The sequence below is a fragment of the Phocoena sinus genome, chromosome 3, assembly GCF_008692025.1.
Source record: "Phocoena sinus isolate mPhoSin1 chromosome 3, mPhoSin1.pri, whole genome shotgun sequence".
Lineage (NCBI taxonomy): Eukaryota > Metazoa > Chordata > Mammalia > Artiodactyla > Phocoenidae > Phocoena > Phocoena sinus.
Genome location: NC_045765.1, coordinates 15,633,385 through 15,651,264, shown reverse-complemented (window position 1 = coordinate 15,651,264; position 17,880 = coordinate 15,633,385).

The following is a 17,880-nucleotide window of genomic DNA, read 5'->3' as shown; positions in this document are numbered from 1 at the left end:
AGTAGTTGTGGCATGCGGGCTCGGTTGTTGTGGCTCATGGGCTCTAGAGAGCAGGCTCAGTAGTTGTGGTGCACAGGCTTAGTTGCTCCGTGGCATGTGGGATCTTCCTGGGCCAGGGGTTGAACCCGTGTCCCCTGCGTTGGCAGGCGGATTCTTAACCATTGCACCACCAGGGAAGCCAGAAACTGTATCTTTATAGCATGTGTGATGGTTAATTTTAGTTGTTAACTTGTCTGGGCCATGGTGCTCAGATATTTGGTCCAATATCATTTTGGATGTTTCTGTGAAGGTGCTTTTATATGAGATTAACAATCGAATCAATAGACTTTGAGTAAAGCAGATTATTCTCCCCAGTGCAAGTGGGACTTGTCCAATCAGTTGAAGTCCTGAATAGAATATAAAGGCTGACTTTCTCCAAGCAAGGGAGAATTCTCCAGCAGACTGTCTTCAGAATCCATGCACAGTGTCAGCTCTTCCTGATTCCACAACACAAGGTCTTTGGACTCGAACTGCAACTCTTTCCTGAGTCTCCAACCGGCAAGCCTTCTTCTTCAGACTTTGGACTCGCCAAGCTTCCATAATCTCATGAACCACTGCCTTAAAATAAATCTCATATAGATGTAGATGTAGGTGTAGGTGTAGATATCTATAACTACACATGTCCTATTCGTTCTATTTCTCTGGAGAAACCTCATGTGGCACACATTCTCCAAAGACCAAGGAGCAGCACTTCCACTCACTCATTCTATAAAATGAACACAGAAGAAGGCAACTGAATAGACACAGTAAATGACATAGGACATAGCCAAGAATGATCAAGGGCTCTGTGTGGTGACAACTATTAACAACTCCTGCTCTGTGGATGATGACCTGCAGAACTAAGACGACTTCTCCATTTTCACAGCTCTTTTTCTTCTGTGAAGAGTTTTGCGGATGGTGAAACAGGAGTATCAAAATAAGGCTTGCTCCCCATGGGTGTGGATCCCTAGCTGGGGTTCCTGGGGCATGATGGTAACATGCTTGGCAGGGTTGGTGCACAGGCCAGTGTCAGAGGAGACCCTCAGGTCAGACCCACAGACCCCTGTCACGGGCCTGAGGGATCAAGAATCTTTCTCTAGGTCAGACCCGTAAGCAGGAAGATGTGAGACCCAGCTTGGATCACTGGTCCTTGCAAGCAAGCGATCTGTGTGAGGCCGACCTGAGGGGATCTTCTGACACTGGCCTGAGTGCCAGCTTCACCAAGTATACGACCTGTATGTCTGACCTCGTGAAAAATTCTTGTTTTGAATCTCTACAGTCAGGGATAGCCCAACCTGAGTTGTCTCTTTTGAGGAAACCAAACTTTAGTCAGGATGCTTTGAGGCCTGTTCTCAACTAGACCATGTCCTTGGCCTTCCAGTCCATTTTTAGCAAGAATTCAGCTAAGCCAGTTTATCAATAATTCCCCTACCTTTGATCCCTAACCAAGGTCCTGTTAGTAATTTTCCATTGTCTACCTCACCCCACCCACCTGTTGGCTGTAAACCCCCACTTATATTCAGTGCCAGGTTCGATCCCTCTCACCTACTACAATAGTCTTAAATTAAGTTTTCCTTGCCTGTTTAACTAATTCAGTGCAAGTTTTCTTTTACATTTTTACAACACATCTAAAATTGTCTTTCAGCTCCCTATCTGGGATACAAACATCCCAAGAAGATGAGACTTTTCTTTACCAGCACACGCATGATTCCCAATGCTAGATGCATCTTCATAGTTAAAACTGGCACATCTTCTCATGTTTAACTGACACTGGTTAGGACTGTCACTATTGCTTTTGACCCAAAGGAGGAAAGCAAACCTAGATGGTCTGACTGGGAGAAAGGCAGACAAACACTGTAATTGGCACTCGGATACAGATCCAGCCACAAGTCCTCCCATTGCCTGAGTATTCACCCAATGCAGACTAGGAAGATTGCCTGAAGCCAGACTGCCCAGGAGTCGCTTATAAATTTTGTGGCTTGGGATAAATCTCTAATCTCTTATGTGCTTTAGATTCCTCATCTGTAAGAGAATCAGCAATCGTGTGTTCTGTAGAGTTGTTGAGAGGGTGAAATGAGCTCATCTAAGTGACAAGGTTGAAAGACCACCTGACACTTTGAATTGCCAACGTGCAGTTCTTCTCTTGGTGGAACGGGTGAGTATCTGGGACCTAAGACAGACAGGGAAGGCCTTTCTAACTTGTGGAACCACCTAATGATGAAAGGGCTGATTTGTGAGGACGTGAGCTCCTTGCCCCAGGCAGCATTCTACCAAGAAGATTTCTTGTCAACTTCTTCAGGAGGCTGTGGAAGGAAGATCAAAATGGAGTATCATTAAGACAGCTCTCTAAAATAGAGCCAGGAATCCACTGAGGAAGTATGACTTATGCACATCTCAACCTGGATAGAATCTGATCTTTTGACCACGTATTGTCCTAACAAAGGCATCCAGAACATCTACCAGAAACTCAAGACACTCATCAGACCTTTACCCTAAAATAACTCATGATTCCTTAGGGACAAATACATCCTGACTTTTGCTCTTGTCAAGCAACTTTAACAATCTGTGGCTTTTGTCTTTATAAGCCCCTGACTTGCTCTTCCCCAGAACAGTCTTTTGGTTTTACCAAATCTGTGTCTCCCAAATTGCAATTCTTAAGACCCTAAATAACCTTTTTTTTTCTTCTTCTTCTTCAACAAGATAGAAGATGTTTATGGTGTCTTTCTATGTCTCAACCACTTTTGTGGAAGTCAATCATTGCAGGCAAGCTTTGAACGAGGTAATGGCGTTTGGCTCTCCCTTTCTTAAAAACGAAGAGCTCACCACAGCTGAAAAAAAAAAAAAAAAACATGTTGGCCTTCATCGGGCCAGGTGTGCCTATAAAGAAGGCAGGATGTGTCACTTGCTGACCTCATCCCCAAAATTCATCCTCTGGCTGAGCTTTAGAAATTAATCAGTTAATAAAAGATGTCTAACTGAAAGAAGAGTATTACTTTATTTTTAAAGTGAAATGTAAAGTTAAAATATGAAACTGACTTACGTCATTTTCCTTTCTAACTGTCCGTAACGTTAACCGGGCCACAGTTTCGTTTTTCTAAATCCGGGTATAAGCTGTGAATCTAAGAGCAAAAAACATCCTGTGGCATCCTTTCCTCCCGAGAGGACGCCAAATCTAAAGGACGGCATTTAGCAAGGAAATCGGACCTTGAGTTTGTGGTTTTCAATCTGGTCCGTTGGCTGCTTATAAAGTAAGGTGATAAGTACGTGGCTTTTGGTATTTCCGCGTTTGGAGTATAGCGGTGTGTAAGGGTTGATCTTGTGGGTTGGTGGTATCTCGGAAGAAACCTGGGTGTTCCTAAGTGGTCGCGCGGTTCGCCACTCTCTAGCGAACATGATCGGACGTCAGCCCTTGAGTATGAACTGTGGTGGCCGCGTGGCCGACGCGGAGGTTGTGTCCACGTTTGGTCAGTGGGAGCACGTTTTCCTGGCTGCCCGGCCGGCTGCACTGGCCGGAGCGTCTCCCCGAGGGCTTATCCATAGCAGAGCCGCCACTGGTCAAACTGCAAGGAGAGAGGAGGAACCCCGCGTTGAAGCACCCTGGGTGTGCTTAACGTGATAAGGGTTGCAGCAAAACGTTTTTTGTTTAAAGACAGCACGTTAGGGTTTGGAAATTTACGCATGTTTAGTGGCTTGTGTTCTGGGAATTAATTCATTCTCAGTTGAGTAGGTCGCCTTCAGTTCACGACACAAAATAACGTAACTGAACCTAGACGGCGGTTCGTGCTGGCTAATTTGTATTTTCGGTCAAGTCGGGACTACTTTTGCATCTAGGCTTTGTCTGGTAGGGACTAGCGTCCCCTGCGATCCGCACGCGTCGTCTAAGGGGCTTCTGACCCGACGGCGGGCTGCCAGTGTGAATGCGCAGGCCAGGGGAGGGCCGCAGTGGTGAATCCGAACTTGGCTGGATCAATCTAGGATTTTTATAATCTTAATGAAATTTATGAAATTGGAAGTGGGGTTTGAAAATGATGTTTATCCACCAAAGGCAGAAGCAGCCTATTCAATCTGTCGATCCGGAAGCCGGGAAATCGAGACTGGGGGTCTTGGGCTGGCTGACTTCACCGTGACAGTCGCTGAAAACCGGAAGCGCCGCCCCAGCTACTGTTCACTGTGGGTGAAGCCAGTGAAAAACAAAACAGTCAGAAGCAGAAGACACAGCCAAGGACTGTGTTTAGAGCTATTTTTACATTTCACATTAGGAATTTTGCACACAAAATGTCATCTGGGATAGGTTTTATATATAAGCAGGGGAATTTGGCTTTTTAAAGGTCGTATTGAAATCCAGCCTCCTGAAAGGTCTGGTGAAGGTTTTGGCGCTGTGTCAATAGGTAGTGTCTATGTGAGGGAGGGGATCTGAGGGTGCAAGACTCAGGCAGAGTATGCAAATGGTTGGGCATGCATACAGCAGCTATATTCTGTGAGAAAGAAAATAGTAAAAGAACCAGTTAGTAACTTACCGTATCAACACTATGACACATTTTGCATTCCAATAACTAGGCGTCTTGGTTTGAATCTGGGAAGTCAAATCACTTGGGCTGACAAATCATTGATGTGCTAGTGAAGAAAAGTCACTAATAATCAGAACTTATTGTGGACATTGGGACAATTGTCCCCCAGATACAGGCCGAAAGGAACTCCAGGTGTGGGCCAACCCTGACTCCGTTCAAAATAAACTTCTTTGTCTAGGTCGGATGTATAGGTTCTGCAGAGAGGAAGATGTGAGACCCAGCAGTCAAGGCATGGGATTTATTGGCCCATCAAAGCAAATGCTGTCATTTCTCCTCTAGCTGCCAGCAAGCAGAAGGGGCGGAGAAGCCACCTGCAGGCCAACATGTGAGCTGGGGGATGGCTGGGCTTGGCTCTGTCTGTATCCAACCATAACCAAGCATGGGAAAGAAAAAGGAGTTACTGTGACATTTCCCTCTGCTGATGCATCTATGCCATCTCTCTGGCCTGGGGTGGTTTCCCTGGTTACAATGAACCCTTCCTAGGAAATCTGGGGGACAGCGACAGTGGGGGGGTGGGGGGGCATGGCTGTTGTTTTGTACTAAGCTTTCTTAACAAACATAGTTGAGGGTACCACCATGCTCCAGGTTAGAAGCCAGGAGGAAATTGTAGGGAAAACAGTAATGCATAACCTTGATGACACTTCAAATGTGAGTTGTGCCGACATTTCTTGGCCACCAGGAATGAAGGTGATCGGAGGGTTTGTGTTACTAGCAAGAGATTCACAGCTGGAGTAGGACTCCCCTGGTGCCTGGAGGGTGGATTCGAGTGGGTTAATATAATTTATGAAGCAAACACTAGGAAATGTGCCCATGCTGTTCTTGACTCCAGGAACATCCTTGCCTTTCCCTTTTATCAACACACAGCTCTTTTTTTTCCCCATTGAAATTTTTCCTGACATTTCTAGACAGGAGGCAGCAGCCTCTTCTGAACACTGGAAGTTCCACGCTCCACTGGGGACCATGCAATGGAGGAGTAATTGCTTTTAAACTCTTCCTTCTGCTGAGTGACCATTCACACCCCACCCTCCCATTGGACTGTGAGATTAGCACAACGCAAACTGTCATTTATACATCTGTGTTTCTCACCCACCATGCTGAACACCCTGACAGGCAAAGAACAGGGAGCCCCTGCAATTGTTTGGAGGGAGCCTGGACAGGTACGACCAGAGAGCACTTGGACCTTTCCTGGCCTGTCTCACTCTATGCCCTGTACAGGAATCCAACAAGCTGCCAAGGGTCATGTCAGCACTTCTCTGCTTTTAAAGACTAACAATTCAATTCATTGAGCAATGCAGGGTATTCCTGGCCATTTAGTTAGTTGGAGTCCTAGTTTGCATGGTTATTCCTTTCTCTAGGCAGGAAATAAAAAACCCTTCTCCAGTTACTTAGAGCAGAGCCCTGGACCAGATATCTTAATTGATAAATTTTCTAGCTTCCTACCATTTCTTGATCTCTCAAATACATAGTAGAATACGCACCAATTTTTCTACTTTATTGTTATTGGCATAATCATAATGCAAATTGTACACCCACAGGACAAGAGTTGTAACGTTAAATAATACTACATTGCCTGTGACTGGGTGGCACTGCTAATTTGCTAATGTTAAATTAGCAAAATCAACCGTTAGTCCATGGAAAAGAGACTGCTATGCAAGCAAGGCAAAAAGAAAAGTTGAAATGTGTGTGGAAGTGTAGAGAGGGCGTGAAATGGAGGGGTGATAGAGTTGGCAAACAATGTTCACAAAAGTGGCCCACTGAAAAAAGAAAGAGGACGCAGCAAATCAGATGAAGATGGCAGTTTTGTTGTCTAAGGCAAGATAAAAATAGCTTGTTCTTATCAATTACTCAGAGGAAATATGGAGCAAGATATTCTGAGAAGCCAGGAATGTTGGCTCTTAACCAAGAAAGTAATTAAATGTAAAAATAAACGTGTGTGTGTGTGTGTGTGTGTGTGTGTGTGTGTTAATGATCAGATTGCCTCTGAGGCTGTCAACCCACCCTCTGCTGGTTTTCAGCCCAGTATGCCTTGGGAGAATGCAGGCTGTCTGCAGGCAGGAGCAGCTGACCAGGCAGGAGCCCCTGACAGACAGGAGCAGCTAAGCCAACAGGTGCAAGTTTGGCTTCCGAGCCGCTGCCTCTGATTCCTCTCAAGCTTCAAACCAAGTTACAAAGGACAGTTTGCTCATTTCATAGTTTTGGGAGAATTTTGTTTTCCTTGACACTAAGTATTATCCATGAACCTCTTGACAGTGTGCCAGAAAGTGAGCCATTATTTGGTGTGAATCCCATATATGCAGGTAGCCTGTCTTTCTCAGCCAGGAAACTAACCAATTTCATGGTTCTCCCTTGTCATATTTCAACCAATTATTTCATGGTTTTCCCTTGTCATATTTCGGCCTTTCACTCCGTCTCCAGTCCCTCCTATAAACAGAAGATGTGGGGGTTCCAACCTCTAGTGTTCTAGCTGTTGGATGTTTAGATGCCTCAAGGGAGCCTGGTCTAAATCCTCAACATGCAAAATCATACTCGGATTGTTACAAAGCAGCTTCACATACAACCCAGTAAAGTTGGTAGTATTATCCCCACTTTTACCAAGACCTAGAAGTTTGGAGGAGAGGGGAAGGGGGTGGGTGGACCATGGTCAGAGAGAACCCAATCTTGAAGGCCTGTGTTCCAGGCCCTGTGTGTGGCCAAAGAAATGAAGCCTGGGTCTCCTACCAAGAACAGCTCTCCTCCACACATATACAGTAGCTCCCTATTTCATCACGACAGCTAAGAGTTCATCAAATATGAGTACCAAGCTGACCTTGAGTATGTGACTTCAAGGCCCGCCAACCTTCTGGGTCTTCACTTCCTCTAAACGAAGTGGATTTTGTGAATATCACCTTAGGCTCTGACATTTCATTTATTCATTTAAGCCTCTTTGATGTGGCAGGCACCAGGGACAGAGCAGCAAACAAAACATGCCAAAAAATAATTTTTTTAAAAGCCCTGCTCTTATCCTCTAGATGGGAACTTCAATAATTGAATTAAGTTTGTTCATAAGTAAAATATCAGGTGGTGTGAAGTGCTGTGAAAATGCACAGAAGGGAAGGAGATGGAAAACAAGGAAGGCAGGAGTTTCAGTGGGAAGGTCATGGAAGGCCTTACTGATGGCACCTGGGCACACATCTGAAGGAAGTGACCCCAAAGTCTGCCAGAAGGATCTAGAGCAGAAGAGGACTTGGGATTCCATAGGATCTAAGGCTGGTCCAATAGGAGCTGCTCCTGGTCCCCAAGGCTATGACAAAGCCTCACTTGTCCCCACTGCCTTGTCATCTAATCAGCCTAATTAACCCTTGTTGAATCTTGCAGGCTGGCCTGACATTCTTGTTGTCCCTGGCAAATCAGGCAGGCTTCACAGATGGAGGAACCAAATACCCCAGTGTAAACCTAAGTCTCAGACTGGGAGGTCCCCTCGTCATGGCTGTCCCCTCTGCCTGGGCAGGGATGTGCAGTGGAGCCAGGCCTCCAAGGAGGCTGCATATGTGTCTCCCCACCTTCCCTCATCCCCCAACCCTTAGTCTTTCTGTACTTCTTTGCAGGTGTGCAGCACCCACCTCTCAGCTCCCCGGCCACCACTGAATCCCTGGTCCAGGGAATGGGAGGTCTGAAGGCGTAAGTTTATCATAAGCAAAATGAAAGGGTTGAGGGCAGACAGGGCCAGCCGTGCCAGGACAGGGGCAGTCCCAATCCCTGCTTGAAAGCTCATGCCCAGGATGAGGGCAAGGTGAGTATGGTGGGTTGTGGGCTCAGGGTCTCAGAGGCCAGGGCCAAGGGTGGGGGGCTGACCCCTCTCTTGGGATCAGGTCCACAGTTGCCAGTGGGCGGAGGGTTCAAGGGGTGGTGTCCTGTGTGGTGGGGGCTGGGTGCAGATGGGTTCCTGCTGAGATCACTGGGGTGAGGTGGGGTAAGGCTCGAGATGAAGGGATGGGGGTCAGTGGCTGGGATGGAAGGTGTCTGGACTGTAGTGAAGACCAGGTAGGCTTTGCGTCTCATGGTGCATGTCGACAGGAATCCACAGCCAAGGATGATCCAATCAGACCCTTGTAGAGTAGGGGAAGCAGAGAGCCACTTCCAGGACAAAGGTATTCAGAACTCTTTGCGGACCTCAGGGCTTCTCCATGGAAGCTTGACCAACCACCACTACAATTCCAGCTCAGGATCTGGCCCTCCCTCCCTGGTTAGGCATAGCAGGGTCTGGTAGACCTGAGGGCATGAGATGGGAGCCTGGAAGAGGCTCCTGCACCTCTCTCCTTTGGCTAGCCCCCTCCAGGAATGCTCGAAGGACTGGTAGCCAAATGGTAGAGCCGCATTCAGTCCAGTGTCTGGACTCCTCCTCCAGAATAAGTCTGTCGTGTGGAATCTCTCAGATTCTAAGTCTTGCTGTTTTCTTTTTTTTTAATTGATTTATTAATTGCTTTTAACTTTTTTGTTTCACTCTAACGAGGAAACGATGGAGCATGGCAACAATGGAAGCTTTGACAAAGAGCCCTTGAGTCTAGCTTCTTGTCTCCTCACCTTTTCCCAGCTTTCTGAATCCTGAGGCCTTTCGACCTGCTGACATTTCACTCCCTGTGACGGTTAATTTTATCTGTCAATTTGCCATGGTGCCCAGATATTTGGTCAAACACCGGTTTAGATTTGCTATGAAGGTATTTTTTTAACGATATGATTGACATTTAAATCAGTAGACTTTGAGTAAAGCAGATGACTCTCCATAATGTGGGTGGGCCTCATCCAATCAGTTGAAGGCCTTAAGAACAAAGACTAAGGTTCCCCAGGGAAGAGAGAATTCTGCCTCCAGATGGCCTTTGGACTTGGATTCTTCCCTGGGTCTCCAGGCTACTGGTCTACCCTGTAGATTTCAGACTTAACAGCCCCACAATCAAACAAGTCATTTCCTTAAAATAACTCTGTCTCTCTCTCTCTCTCTAAACACACACACACACACACACACACACACACACACACACACACACACACACACACGGTCATCTTTTTCTTTTCCAGTCAGGTCCACATCACTCAGCCATCAGAGCAGGGTTTTAAGTCCATTGGGATTTGGAAATTAAATACCAGTTTGCAGCCAAAATATATGTCCAAATGCTTGATTGAGAAATGTCTAATCAAAGTGTTAGTGCTCTGTCTCTAGGGGCCCTGGGCAACATTCCCCCTCCACTCCTGTGGTCTCATGTGACCTGTGACAGCCTGGTTAATGTTGGTCCCCAGCCCTTGGTTCTGTGTCTGCCCATTGCTCTAATCCTAAACTCCACGAGGCCTGGAGAACCCTTGGCATAGTGACATGCAATAGTCACACAAATAAAATTAAAATGTCTCCCCATCCTAGTCTTGTAGTGCCAGACTGTGCGTCTTTCACTACAGCCATTAACTTTCAGCCTGGTACAACACTCCAGGATTTTTATGCCAAGTTCATGGGCTTGTCCTGGAGATCCACAAGCAGACTAGACTTTCCCTCAATGGCATTGTTTCTGGGACCTTCCCTCTTCCGTTCTTCCCTGCTGTAAAATAATAAGAAATACATATATTGGGCTTCCCTGGTGGCGCAGTGGTTAAGAATCTGCCTGCCAATGCAGGGGACACGGGTTTGATCCCTGGACCGGGAAGATCCCACATGCCGTGGAGCAACTAAGCCCGTGCGCCACAATTACTGAGCCTGCACTCTAGAGCCCACGTGCTGCAACTACTGAACCCACTCGCCGCAACTACTGAAGCCCGTGCGCCTAGAGCCCATGCTCCGCAACAAGAGAAGCCACCACAGTGGGAAGCCCGTGCATCGCAACAAAGAGTAGCCCCCACTCGCCGCAATTAGAGAAAGCCCGCGTGCAACAAAGAAGACCCAATGCAGCCCAAAATAAATAAATAAATAAATAAATTTATATTAAAAAAAGAAATATGTATATTGATCTTTGCTCCACATTCTTGACCCCTGTAAATAGAGGTGCTAGGAGAATTTTTAGTTCTAACATTTAGTCTTTGACCCAAATGCCTGACACAGAACTCCTAAATCCCTTGGAATCTCCTGGGTGATAGGAGTATCTTTTGTTCTAATGAGGCTACTCTGGGTGGGCTCCTGGATGGGGGCTGGTCACCAGAAAGACAAAATCATCATTAGAAACTTGGAACTTTCAGTCTCATGCCCCATTCTCCAGAGAGGGGAGAGGGGCTGAAAATGGAGTTAATGATCTATCATGCCTACATGACAAAGCCTCCATTAAAATCCCAATAGTAGAGGTTGGCAAGCTTCTGGATTGGTGAACACATCCAAGTACCCGGAGGGTGATACATCCCAACTCTGTGGGGATAGAAGCTCCTGCTCTTGGGACCCTTCTGGACCTTGCCCCATGTACCTCTTCATCTGTGTCCTTTATCACATCCTTTATTATATAATAAAAAAGTAAACATAAGTGTTTCCTGAGTTCTATAAGCTGTTCTAGCAAACGTTTGAATGGGAACCTCTGATTTACAGCCAAGACAGTCAGAAGTTGTGGGTAACGTGGGAGCCCTATTATTTGTGATTGGCATCTAAAGTAGGAGCAATCTTGTGAGACAATGCGCTTCGCTTGTGTGCTCTGCACCAACTCCAGTTAGTGTCAGACTTGAATTAAATTTTAGGACAACCCTCTGGTGTCACAGAGAATTGCTTGGTGTGGGGAAAACCCTCACATAACTGGTGTCAGAGGTGTTGAGTGTGGTAGTCGTGGAGAATAAAGAGAGACACACAGGGAGTGTTTTTCCCCACTCACCCACCATTCTTTTGCACTCACTTTCTGGAGCTCTGAATCGGTCCTGTGCATCAGAGTGCCTAGGGAATGGTTCACCATTTCATGAGCGCTGTGCTCAGGTGATTTGCTATGTCATTGTGCACCTTTCCTCTCATTTCATCCTGCTGTGCTTGATGAGTAGCAGTTAGTGAAACCCCCTCTGATCAATTTAGAAATATATACAATATATACATCGATAAATATATATTATAGACGGAATGTTTGTGTGTCCCCAAAAATCTTATGTTGAAACCCTAACCCCCAGTGTGATGGTGTTTGTAGAAGGGACCTTTGGGAGGTACTAGGTCATGGGGTGGAGCCCTCATGAATGGGATTAGTGCTCTTATTAAAGAGCACCTCACCGAGCTCTGTCACCCCTCCACCACATGAGAACACAGCAAATAGACGGCCATCAATTGAAGTGGCCGCTCTCTAGAACCCAAATCTGCCAGCAAGTTGACACTGGACTCCCAGCCTCCAGAACTGTGAGAAGTAAATGTCTGTTATTTATAAGCTGCATAGTCTGTGGTATTTTTGTTATAGCAGTCCAGGTGGACTAAGACAATACATAAAAATATATATTTATATATATTTCTCATTTTATATATATGTAGATCAGTATCTCAATTTACTTATATAAATATTTTATAATATTCTCAATATGTATTTTATATGTAAATTATCTCTATATAAATCGTACATATATATAAATTCTCTCTATATATAAATTCTATGCATATATACATATATAAATTCTCTCTCTATATAAATTTTTCCTCTCTCTCTCTAGATATATATATAAATTCTCTCTATGCACATGTATAAATAAATTCCCTGTATATATATTTAAAAATTCCCTCTTATATGAATTTTATATATATAATTTCTATATATATGTAAATTCTCTCTATATATACATATGTAAATTATATATATAAATTCTTTCTCTTTATATATATACATATATGTGTGTGTGTGTGTGTGTGTGTATATATATATATATATATATATATATATATATATATATAAAATCTAGTGGGAATTTCAAGAGAAATCTGCCTTGTTCATGGTTAAGTTGAACAGGCTGATGCCCTCGCATCCAAACACACAAGGGGCTGTCTGCTGATGCCCTGAGCTGCACCTGCCCTATTTGTTGCAGGCAGAATTGGCTGGTTTGCTCCACAGAAGGCAGGACACCTAAGGCCAGTTGCCAGCAAGTCCTTAAAGATGGTGAGGGCCTTGAGTGAGCAGCTGCCTAAGGGATTCCTGTGCCCATGGACAGCAGATGTGAGGAACTGTTTCCCAAGCAGACACTGATCTCCTTCCTGTGAGCCAGAAGGAAGCAAATCTCTTGTCACAGAAATCCAAAGCAGGTTTCCATTACTTTATAGGCAGATGGAATCTAGGGTTCCCCAAATGACCTAACAAGCAGATCTAATGGTTTCATGTCAGATATAATGAAAACACCACCTGAGGACACTCAGTGCCTGAGACCAAGTGAAACCTGGATCTCTCCTGATTAGGATGAAACCAGAATGGGGAAAATACCACCACCTGGAGTATGTAGGTAGCACACTGAGCCCTTTGCAGCATGCATTCTAACCTCTCAACAACTTTGCACGTAAGCATCAGGGTCTCACTTGTACAGATAAAGAACCCAAGAGAGCCAGGCTTCACGACAGTCTAGCTCTAGAGCCAGAACGCTCGACCTCAAATCTACTTACTTCAGCCCTGAGCACCCACCCACCACTGGCCACGCTGCTCTGTGTGATCCCAAAATGCATCCTGGTACTGCTGCAAATGCATAAGTAGTATGAGATGGAGCTCCCGATACCACAGGTGAGATGTTTTCAGGCAACACTTTCCTCATGCAAAAATTATGGCAATTCTTTTTCCGTTCCATGCATTCTCAATGAGGGCCTCCCGTGGGGGCAAAAATTGATTCTTGGGGCTGAAATCAAATACACAGTGGTTTGTGGCCCTCCAAAGGCCCAGTGCATAAACAGATACCCAGTGTATCTGTGGTGTGAAAGTTTCATGGAGATGGGGACAGTTAGAAAAAACATAATGTCTAAAAAGTCTTAGGGGGGCAAAGATGAAATAAAGACTGAGAAGCACCACCTTATCCTATTACTTCTTTTCCCCTGTGAGTCTAAGCTGGAATGCAATGTTTCTCAGAGTGGATTCCGGGGACCTAGGAGCATGCATGAGGCGATTCAGAACCTGGGTCCCACTACAGACCTACAAGATCAGTTCCATGGGAGGGGGCAGGAATTTTCATTTTTAATAAACTCTTATATCAGTCAGCTTGGGCTGCAAAACACATATTAAAGATTGGATGGTTTAAACAACAGGCCTTTATTATTTCACAGTCCTGGAGGCTGAAAGTTTGAGATCAAGGTGTGGGAAGGCAGGTTTCTCCTGAGGCCTCTTTCCTTGGCTTGTAGACGGCCATCTTCTCCCTGTGTCCTCAAATAGTTGTCCCTCTGTGTGTGTCTGTGTCTTAATCTCCTCTTATTATAAGAACAGGAGTCATATTAGACTAGGGCCTACCCATATTACCTCATTTCACCTTAATCACCCTTTAAAGGCCCCATATCCAAATATAGTCATATTCTGAGGTCCTAGGGATTGGGGCTTCAACACGTGGGTTTGGGGGGATACAGTCAGCCCATAACAGTTCTCAGACTGCTTCTCATGCCCCTGAAAGTTTAAAATATGCTCTGAGGGGTGGGGAGAAAGATGCTGCCATCATCTGCCAGGATGAGCATGTGGGGTCACCTGTTCACTCAACAATGTTTATTGACACTCCCCAAAATGTGGAATACAGAGGAATGAATGAATTATGAAAATGAAACCTGGACTGGGAACACCCCCAATGAACCTATGATTTCGAGAACGAGGGCAATCCCAGTAACGTGAGGTGTGTCTCAGAGCCAGGACTGGAGGGTCCCTTTGTCCAGAAAGCTCCCTCAGGGAGGGCACAGCCCTGTTATCTCTGATGGCTGCAGTATTTATGGTGGGGACTGCTATTCATGGTTAATCAGCTTCCTCTATCCAGCCATGGTCCCCGCGGTATTGACTAAGGGTGTAGTGTCATAAGGCTTGATTTGGGGACAGTGTGTATACAAAGTCAGAGAAGCCAGGGAAAGGCATTTCAGATTGAAGGAACAGAAGAAACAAACATGCAGGACCAGAGCAGCTATGTGTGTCAGCGTTGCCTTGGTCTCCTCATCTGTGAAATGGGGGTGTTAGGTACATATGCCCTCCTCAAAAGATGGCCAGGAGGATTGGTGCTAATATACCCTGTTTAGTGGGTTGAATGGTGACTCCCCAAAATGACACATCCATGAGTCTGGGAAGATGACTTTATTTAGAATAAGGGTCTTTGCAGATACAATTAGATGAGGATCTTGAGATGAGATGACCCTGGATTAGGGTGGGCCTTGAATCCAATGACAAGTGTCCTCATAAGAAGAGAGAGGAGACACGTGGAGATGGTCACATGATGACAGAAGCAGAGTTTGGGGTGACTGGGCCACAGCCTGGAAATACTGGGGCCACCAGAAGCTGGAAGAGTCAGGAAGGATCCTCCCCTGCAATCTCTGAGGGAGCACCATCTCTCTACCTGACATGCCCCCTCCCAATCTCCTTCCCGTCCTGTTGAGCCGCATGTTACTTCTGGCACGTAAGCCAATAAAACCAACCACAGGATGAGATGAGACTGAGCGTTCCGGACCTCCCGAAGTGTCCCTCCTTGCCCACTCCCCTCATGCAGAATTTCCCAGGTGTAGGTGACAGCTCATTCGCAGCTTCTCAAATCCATTTAGTGGATAGTGATCAACAGTTTTCTAAATGGAATAGAATAGAAAACAAGATGTTTCAAACACAGACATGAGATGATGCTACAGGAACTTTTCATGCATGGACTGGACTATAGTAGCTTCCTCCATCTGGGACAGTTCTACAGGGTTGCCCAGCCCCAGAGCTCAGAGGAGACGTGGTGATGCTTCCAGCCTGATCTCCATCCCCACCATGCTGTGCCCACAGTGTCCCTGGGGGAACCACATGCATGGACTTCAGAATCAGCTGCCCAGGGGAAACCCAAGACATGGGTCAAGGAGAAGAATCTTGAAAAGCCAGTCTTGTGGCAAAGTACACTGTGATAAAATATACATCTCAGTAAATATATTTTACTGAGATAAAATATACATCACATTTACCATTTTAACCATTTTAAGTATACAGCTCAGCGGCATTAAGTACATTTACATTGTTGTACAACCACCACTCCATCCATCTCCAGAACATTTTCATCTTCCCAAACTGAAACTCTACACCCATTTAAAAATGACTCCCATCCATCCCCAAGCCCCTGGATCTCTCTGTGTCTGTGACTTTGACTGCTCTAGGGACCTCATTCGTACACATGGAATCACACAGTATTTGTCCTTTTGTGACTGGCTTATTCAACTCAACGTACTGTTCTCAAGGTTCACCTCTAGCGTGTGTCAAAATTTCCTTCCTTTCAAAGACGAATGACATCCCACTGTGTGAGAAAGCCTGGGCCCCCTCTTAATCCAAACCAAGTCTACTAAGTAATGGCCAGATGCTGTGGGAGACCACTGCTGGTCCCTTAGGTCAGCAAGGGGAACAGGTCTGTCCACGAATGAACTTCACTGCATGCAAAGTTCAGGTACCTCCAAGGGCCGAGTGCTTCTAAAGGATAAGCCAAGTGCAAGGCAGGGGATGACCTGGGGACTCTCAATGCCTATCAGCCTGTAGGTCCTTAGGGAGGGGAGGTAGGAGTTCCAGACTGAGGGGAGGCAGGAGAAATGTGTGCAGCAGACACTCCCAGAGCAGGGAGGACAGCAAGAACCTGGAGCTGGGGATCCCTGAGCAACTGTGGGGAGAGTGAGGGTGTGGTGGAGAAAGTGCTGGGAGGGGGGCCCAGAAAGGCCTTTGAAGGTTCTCCTGAAGCATCAGGAGACTGTGGAAGGGCTGGTGGGGAGTGGGATGCTCCATTGGCCCTATGGAGAAAGGGGCATGAGAGCGACACAGGAGCCTATTCTAGGGGTCCAACAAGAAGGGATGCAGGCCCCAACTGTGTCTATACGAGGGCAGACTCATAATAGAGTCTCATAATAGAATTGATGCAGAATTGATGTTTATGTTGTTGTTTTTTCCTAAAAGAGCACACTAAAGTTGCAAAGAGAAGTGCGACATAAGAAATATATATTGGTCTCTGCCCCTCAGGTTTTGGCACAGAGCTCCTAAAACCCTGAGACCTTCCTGTAATGACAGGGGTAAAGGTGTTAATGAGGTGACTTTTGGAAAGCACCTAGGATAGAGTCCGGTTGCCAGGGGAACCAACCATGCGATTGGAACTTTTAGCTGCACCCTTGACCTAAGGGGAGAGGGGCTAGAGGTTGAATCAATCACCAAAGGCCAATGATTTAATCAATCATGCCTATGTGATGATGCCTTCATAAAAACCCAAAAGAGAGGGCTCAGAGAGCTTCCAGGATAGTGATGTCAATGAAAAAATAGTCAACTTTATTCAAGCCAACCTGAGGATTATAACCCAAGAGACAGTCTCTCAGAAAGCTCTGAGGGCAGTTCTTCCTGTTAGCAGTCAAGCACAGTTTCTGAGACAAAAGGTTATATGTCAAATGACATATTAACAGTTTACACAGTCCAGATCTGCAAGTACAAAGCAAGTAGTGGCTCATCATGACCCCTTACGAGATTAAGAAGGAATGTTATCTCCTGAGAAGGTCTGGTTAATGCGGGTACACAATACACTCTAAAGGGGGTGGAGGAGGCCCAAAGGGGCAGAGAACAAATTTTATGTTCAAATCTCTCTCGTCTTCCACAAAGTACGAATTTCATTTCATCAGCGAACACATCCACACGCCATGCCAGGAGGTAGGTGCACCCCAGATTCTATGGGGACAGAAGTTCCTGCACTTGGGACATTTCCAGAGTTCAGAACAGCCTAGTGTTTCCTAGAGCCAACCTAAGAGATTCCCAGGGAAATGACTTGTGTTTAGGCAGGCATGCAAAGTTGACACAGGGCAGACAGCTCAGGTTGAAGAAGACAATAAGCTGAGGCCTGAAATCTCCCTGTTAAGAAGAACACAGCTGAACAGAATGAGCATCACTGGCTGAGACCCTCAGGATCATACTGGGAAGCTCTGGGTTTTCTGTCCAGTGCTCTCCCTTCTGCGTGATTCGAGCTCCTCAGAACATCTCCAGGAAAGAAAGAGTTATTGAGTTCCGACCTTCCCGTGTATCTCAGTCTTGAGAGGGGAGTGGGAAAGAGGCTAGCAACAGGCACCTACAAACTTCTCAGGCTCTGTCGAAATTCAGAAACAGCCAACACACATCCCAAGTGAGGGGAAGATTCTGGAAGAGCTCAGACACTTGCGTGACCAGGGACCGGAAATCAGCAGAACAGAGGAAGGTTG